This window comes from Sipha flava, unplaced genomic scaffold, assembly GCF_003268045.1.
Source record: "Sipha flava isolate LNK unplaced genomic scaffold, YSA_version1 247_pilon_pilon, whole genome shotgun sequence".
Classification (NCBI taxonomy): Eukaryota; Metazoa; Arthropoda; class Insecta; order Hemiptera; family Aphididae; genus Sipha; species Sipha flava.
This window is the reverse complement of record NW_020272895.1, coordinates 180,307-188,400: the sequence shown is the minus strand read 5'-3', so window position 1 is coordinate 188,400 and position 8,094 is coordinate 180,307.

Genomic DNA, 8,094 nt, shown 5'->3' with positions numbered 1-8,094 from the left:
TTTGAAAACAGTTAAACGTCATTACTAAAAAGTTGTACAATAATAGCTTTCTCGGTTTTCCATGGTCCTCCACTAAAATCTGATTCCTCCAAGCCACGTAGAGCATGGTGTACGCCTGTCCAAAACTCTGCGCCAAGGGGAGAGTTTAAGAAATAAAAACTCGTCTGCAGACGAATAAAGAAACGATCGTTGAACTACTGATGTGTAGCAAAATTCATTTTTGTCAAAGACGACGTCTGTTTCACACATGTGAAACGTCGAAAAACGATATTATTTCGGAAAGGGAATTGTCGAGTCACTCGGTAAAATGCATGTAACAATAAAAAAAAAAACAAACCAACCCAGAGTTACATTTTCGGCAATTCGACGGCGATGTGCGCCCATCGTATTATTATTATTATTATTATAACTCAACGAAACAGAGAAATTGTATGTTCCGGAGGCGCACCGCACAACACACACACACACATTGTGTCCGAAACAGGTATTTGTTCTCTCTTATGTGATCGTATTCTTTTCACAATGCAGCCGTGCCGGAGACACCACCTAGAAGGGTGGCGGTGGCGACGGTTTCGCTGGCAAGAGCAGAGGGTCGTAAGGATTTCTCTTCACCCGTATAATTTATTATATTACGTCCATACAGGGTGGTTATTTTGACGTCAGTCTAAAAAAGGATTTAATTCAAAAATGTTCATACAAAAATATATTATTACAATAAATTTGTATCATAAAATTAATGTGTCTAGACGAGATTCACTTATTTCGGTTCTTCGAGTTTAAAACGATAGTGCACTATTACGAACAACTCATACACATGTGCCGTCATGTGATCCTGCCAATGATCTCAACCGTTTGAACGTCCGGTACGCCAAAATATTGTAAAACCAGTATGCCAGTGAAACAAAATAAAATACATTATAAGCACATCCGAGATTCTAGAGTATCACTGTGATAAGTAATTTCAAACGATACAAAACGGGATAATAAAAATATTTTATATCCACTCCAGAAACTCTCTGTCCGCGCACATGGACAAACGGTGCAAAAAATATCACGAGTTATATTTTAGGAAACTGTTACATTTTTTTCATTTTTTCTACACTTCGGTTGACATTTCACACGGAGGAGGACAAGCGGTCTTCACAGCGATGAGCATTAGACGCGTGATGCGTAGGGACTCGAGACGGTTTTTCAAGGGTTCGGAGGAAAACATTCCAAAATGGCCTTGTCGAAGTCAATCCCTTCGCGTGGCCACCGGGCCCGATAGAGATCATCGTGTTCGAATCGACTCGCCCCCGTCGTCGCACAAGAACGAATCGCCCCGCGCACGACTTCCGCCTCCACTCCGGTTCTTTCTCTTTGTCAGAGGGACGACGGCGACACGGTCGGCAAACACATAATACCTGAAAACGAACCGCCGCCGCCGGTCGTATGGAACAACGCGCGGCGAGGCCTGTCAAACGTTGACAAGTGGTCTGCCCGAATTGGCGTGCAACACGAAACGTGGGCGCGCGCACGCACATGCACACGGCCCGTACACACGCACGCAAGCCATCGTGGACACGGGTCGGGGGGCGTGATCCGGCGAGAGGTGGATGGGAGGGGAGACGGTGGTGGTAGACGTGTTGTGCACATACCTGCTGCCCAAACGCGACGGGCAGAAGCAGCTGCACTGCAACTGTACTATAATCTTCCCTATATCCGCCCGCCGCCTCTTTCGTCCTTCGTCCTTTTCGACCACCGCCCCGCCACTGTACGCACACGTATTATACGTGTGTACTTGTGTCCCGACGACGACGACGACGTCCGTTTCAACCTGCCACGCACACACGCACGCGCGCGCGCCCGCCCAACTACCACCGGTCTCCCATTATTTTAATCATTATAATTACATAATAGGAGTACCATTATTGTTGTGCCGGTGCCTCGTGTGTGCGTGCGTGCGTGTACGAGCCTATGCACGTACCTACACACACACATGCACACATATTGAACAGAGAGCGTATAAAATATTTTATTATTTTACACACACACACACACACATAAACCTCGTGGAAAGGTTAGAGAAAAACAAAGGCTTGCGTGATGCTAAATAGTTTTGAAAAAAAAAGAAAAAAATAACTTAAATAAGGTAGTTCTCTCTCTCGCACACACGCACACACACCGTCTTACTATTATTTTTTTTTGCATATTTCATTAAGCTATTACGGCGTGGCGTCAGCAGAAAATTCATGTTTTCGAATAAAATCGATACGTGTGCACCGTGAACATACACACACACGCGCGCATAAATCGAAAATAATGTATTTAAACATGAAATGCATGACCACGTGTAATATACGCACGCCGACAGCGAACACGACGCTACGCGGTTGTACCCGGTGCTCGACTTGGTAAAATTAAAGAAGGACGACTCGGTTTACTTTAAAGAAAATAGCGTTACCAAGACTTGTTAAGCGTTAAATTTATAACGTAATAATAATAGGGGGACGCTAAAATTTCTAAAAATTAGTAGGGGTACCCCGTTCCTCCACAAGTTAAGCACTGTTTGTATCTACACGTAAGGGTTGACGCGTAACAATCGGTCATCGGGCACGGTACACGAATCCAGCCGTTATTTTTCTCGATCGGGACACGTTATTACGAGACGATATCCTTATGCCGCAACACATACGATACAGTGGTGTTGTTTACCGGCCAGCGCACTGCTTATCGTATTACATGTTCACCACCCACGCAGAGGGTAGTGGCGCGCACGGAGCGTTTCTGCAACATTGACGGCGGATACAACGACTGCCAACCCCTTTGTTCCGGTGCACATGGATCACGAGGGTCTAGGATTCTCGAGGTAGTAACTACTTAAGTGCACTGGTTACACGATTAAACCGAACATGTTCATAAAGTCGAAATCGGCCGTTTCGCATTGTTACATCTACACACGTATTTTACCTACCCGAGAGCGTTTCTGTATTCGAGATGAGACTACAAAACCAATCTGCATACAGTGACGCGATTTCAGTTTCTTTCCCGGTGCAGGACGGGCGACATGCTGACGTTATTTGGCCAACTCGAAGATAGTCTTACACCAATTGTTGTACGGAAGGGATGTGTGCGAAATAAAAAAAAATACTCGCATTTCAACGGTCTATAAACTGTTAAATTGTCGACCTGACCTGCGTATTAATAAACAGTGGTGGATTTCATTAGTCGGTGTTGGACTTGTGTTTCATTTTTAATATTATATATTTTTCCGGTTCACAGCACGTCAATGGGTTTGTGAAAAACGTATTTATATTTTGATGATGTACCGACTTTAGAATAGATGAACTATGTGGCAAATGCACGAGTTTCCCCCACCCTCTCCAGATGATGTCATTGTTTGCACCCTGAAAATATGTGGACTTTGCACTGTTGTGCAATAATGTTTGGTTTTTCACTTGAAAATGAATTTAAGAAGTGTTCACTTTTTAATAAAAAATGCGTGTGATATTCATGTTCTGAGTGTTTTTCAAATACTTTTTTTTTATTGTGATTAATTTTAATGAATATATTAAAAATTAATCATAGTATGATACGTCAAAAATTTGAGAACAATTTAGTTTTTATTAATAAGTATATTTGCTTCTAAAGCTTTTTTCCAATTTCGAAAAGCAAAAATCACAAGATCAGTGGTGTAGCATGGATTATTTTTAGAAGGGTGTTTTTTTTTAATTTTTTTTTTTTTGTAATAAAATGTAATAAAAAGGATTTCACACTCATGTAATCATAAAGAATATTTCTGGGCATTATTTTCTACAACCCACTATAGACTTGCGCAGACATAGTATCTAAGTCCATGCTGTAAACCACGGTTAAAGATATACATAAATATAAATATATATTTCTTAAACCATGGTATAAGCACAAGGTAATATTAAAATAATAAAATAATTTAATAATTATTATCACCAGTGCAGTAGATAACGCAAATGCCATATGATGGTGTAGTGTACCTAAATATTATGTTTGAGTGAAGTGTAAATTAATTTAAGCAAATGGAAAACGCCATAAGTGCGAATCAACCAAGGGCGTATTTGAGGGGGAGGGGAAGGGGGCATTCGCCTCCCCATAGCTCGTATTTTTGTTGAATATAATATGTACATTAACTTAAAAAATGTAATTTATAAATAATTAAGAATATAAATTAATAGTCTATCATTATAATATGTTATCATTATAACAGAAACATGAGCTGTAGGTAATGAACTGTAAATTATTTTTAAGTTAGTATTGAAGAAAAACTAGTTTCACTCCCCTCCCATGGCCTCAACTCAAATACGCCCTTGAATTAATTATGATAGGTATGACATATGATAAGAAGTGTGCACTATTTATGATAAAGTTTATCTTAAACCGTGCAAGTGTGTGAATATGGCAATATGGCATAACAAAATACATTTTACCACGACCCAGTGATTGTATTCCTATGTTATAAACATTATATTTTTTATATAAATAAGGCCAAAGGGGATGTTTTAACACCCAAAACACCTCCCCTGACTGCGTCACTTCCCAAGACTTCCTAATTCTTGAGATCCTTTACCACAAAATTTAGCAAAGATTACACAATATTTGCAAAAAGCTCCTTCCAGTTTTTCGGAATAAGATAACCAATTAAATTTATACAGTTAACGATGCTGAAATTTGATATTTCTCTTGATATTATTATTAAGCAATGGAAACAAGTAATTTTCTGGAAGTGACTGACCATACATTTTTTAATACCTAAAAATATAATTGTTGATGCAGTGCATGGAAAGATGCATGCTAGGCAATAGTATTTAGCTGAATACCTACTTTAATATGTTTTTTTCATGATCAGATTAGTCGCGATTAAAAAACAAGCTAATATATTTTCCAACTTTTATAAAACAAGAGAATACAAAAATAAAATAAAAATAATCCCAAAGCATTAAGTATTTATAATCAAAGTTTATAGTTATATTAATTTTAATTCATAATAATGAATATTGATAACTATTAAACTATTATATTTAACTACATGTTAGACAGCCAAATACTTTATGCACATATTATGCTCCATGCTAAAGAATAATGTAATTTAATACCGTGCAAATAACAAAGACTTTAACATGGTATACACCTATCAGTTGCTAGTCAAAAATCTCAAAACTATTACCTTACCTGATTATTAATAATTTAACTATTTTCTGTTTCCAATTCGTGTTTCCGTTTAAGTGTATCGGCAGTAGCACCGACACTCGTAAATGTAGTGGTAAAAAAGTTCGTAATTTTATTATGCGACAATTTAATTGTAAATAAAACAATTTCAAAGTTCAAAATATCTGCACAGTTGAACAGATAAAAACAAATTTATTTAAAGAATAAATTATATAATTATTATTAAAATAATCTGAGATATGATAAATTTATAACTTGAGAGTTATATTTTGTGATTCGTGATTGTAGGTACTAGATAGTAAGTAGTTACCACGGTTAAAATAATATTAGTTACTATCACCAATATCACATAATACAGACTAATAAGGAGAAAATAATACCTAATACATAAATAAATTGTTATAAAATAAAAACTTTAAAATTGGTAAGTACAATAATTATAATTATATGTAAGTAGTTAATACATATTAAACATTTATCAAATATCTATGGGGGGGTTGAACCCCCAACCCCCCCTGAGCACGCCCATGAATGTATTTATTTGGTAGGGAATAGGTACCAGTATAAGATTTCTAGTTGCTACTTCAGTTCAAATTTCAAAGTTCACCTTTAGTTAGTGCGTAAATATATTCATAAACAATAAAGATATAAATTCGTTTTCAATTTTACAACAGCGATTTACATACTAAATGTATTCGGCCGACGTTTTGTCACTTGGAGAACTCGTTTGTTCCTTCAAATGCACTACTGCTAGAAAGAATGGACTTAAAAATAGGCTATTAATATTATAATTTTTTTTTTTAAAAAAAAAAAAAATTCACTTTAACATTATCTAGGTTAAGTTTTTAGAGCATCTCGTGAAGCATAGTAGTTGTAGACTCTATTTATCGGTTGGTAATTTTATTACTCATAATAAGATACCTATTCGCATGTCAATCCAGACAATATGTTGATATCGGGAAGTTTTCTTAATTGTGAGATATTAATAAAAAACATAACATTAACAGTATACGGTTACAGCCAGTACAAGCACAGATAGATCTGTGCTACTCTCATTTTAATAAAATAACAAAAATAAATAAAACAAACAGCCCTTGATTAATCAAATTTAATTACTATCCATTGGTACTAAGGGGTTTTATTTTTTTATATAGTAACTAATATAACTTACAATCAAAAATAATACAAATACCAATATATTGCCTCAAAAAAATATTTTTAGTTTTTCATGGTTGATTTTGTATTCAACACATTTATTACTAACATTCAATTCAAATTTTTGCAATGTTTAAAGGTATACATATGTAAGTACAACATGTACTGTTAATACTAAGCAAAAAATATTACTCCGGAGTACAAATTACAGAGTATGAACATGTTACCCCTAGTAATTGTTAATAGCAAGTTATTAAATTTTCATTAATATTTTATTGGTAGTTTTCAGATATAAAATAATAATAGTAATAATAAAAAAAAAAAAACACAGAAAAATAAATAAAAACCATGGTTAATAGGTATAATTTTTGTTTTTAAATATATATAAATTTTTTAACAAAAATATTTTTATATACAATTTTTTTCATAATGACAATAGTCTACAGTGTTTTAATCATCTGAATTCCATCTAGGTCACCTAGTGAGTGGTAACTAGGAATAATGTCAAGGCTTGTAAAATTATGCTGTTTTTTTTTCTTACCTACCTATTTGTATTTATATAGTTTATGTGAACACGAATCACAATTATAATGTAATAATAATAATAATAATAATAATAATAATAATAATAAAAATAATAAAAACCAATCCGTTTGGCTTCACACATTGAGCAAAAAAACGTTTAGTCTAATTTTCATACGCAACAAAAAAAAAACATAAGTCTTAATGTTAATGTTTTTGTGTTTTTACCGTTTTATAGATTTAACATTATATTCATACAAACAATTAAAAGCATTTTTATTCAACAAATAGTGAGGACATCGTGCGGTTAAACAAAATAACGTTTATATATATAAAAAGAAGAGACCTAAACAATTTTATTGGTAATTTTTTTCTTTATAAGTACGTTCAAAGGTAATATAATTATAGATTGTCTGATCTCTGTTGAGCTTATAAATGTAAAAAAAAAAATAATAATAATAATAATGTAAACGAAACAAAAATATTGATTATAATTTCAGTTACAAAGAAAAATCATAATAAATAAGTATAATAATAAAAATAAAAAATTATAATAAAAATAGTTTTTTTAATAATAATTTTTTACTAGAAATGAGCATTAAAATAAAGTATCACATTCACGTAAAAAATTTCAATAATCGAAGGGAATGGGAATGACCTTAGAATTTTGATTGGTATAAACGAAACAAGTTGTATTTAATGTGTTCAAAATGTAAAACAAAAAAGAGATGGTACCTGTACTCAATAAAAATAATTTAGATAAGCCAACAAGGATAGGGGATTAAAATTGCAACATTTGTCACCTACCGAGAGTGTTATTGAAGTATTGAAGGTCGAGATTAAAAAAAAAATCTATTATAATAACAAAAAGAAAATATTTCAATTTTTATACAGAATTAACTAAATGTACGTGTGATAAATGGCTGAAAAGGAACTCGACCGATGATAATTATACTAAGAACTAATCCAAAATGTAATAAGAATTTGCCAAAATCGAATGATAGCAATAATAATTACATTCTTGTTGAACAGAAATTTTTATAATATAGTCAAAGTTAAAGTGATGTGTGAACGTCTAATTTGCAATTGGAAGTATAAAATAAAATTTATATCATTGAACAACGAAAAACCAAAAGGAAAGAGCGACAAATTACATAATTAGGTAGGTATGTAATATTTATTAATGATGATAATAATAATAATAATAATAATAATAATAATAATAATAATAATAAT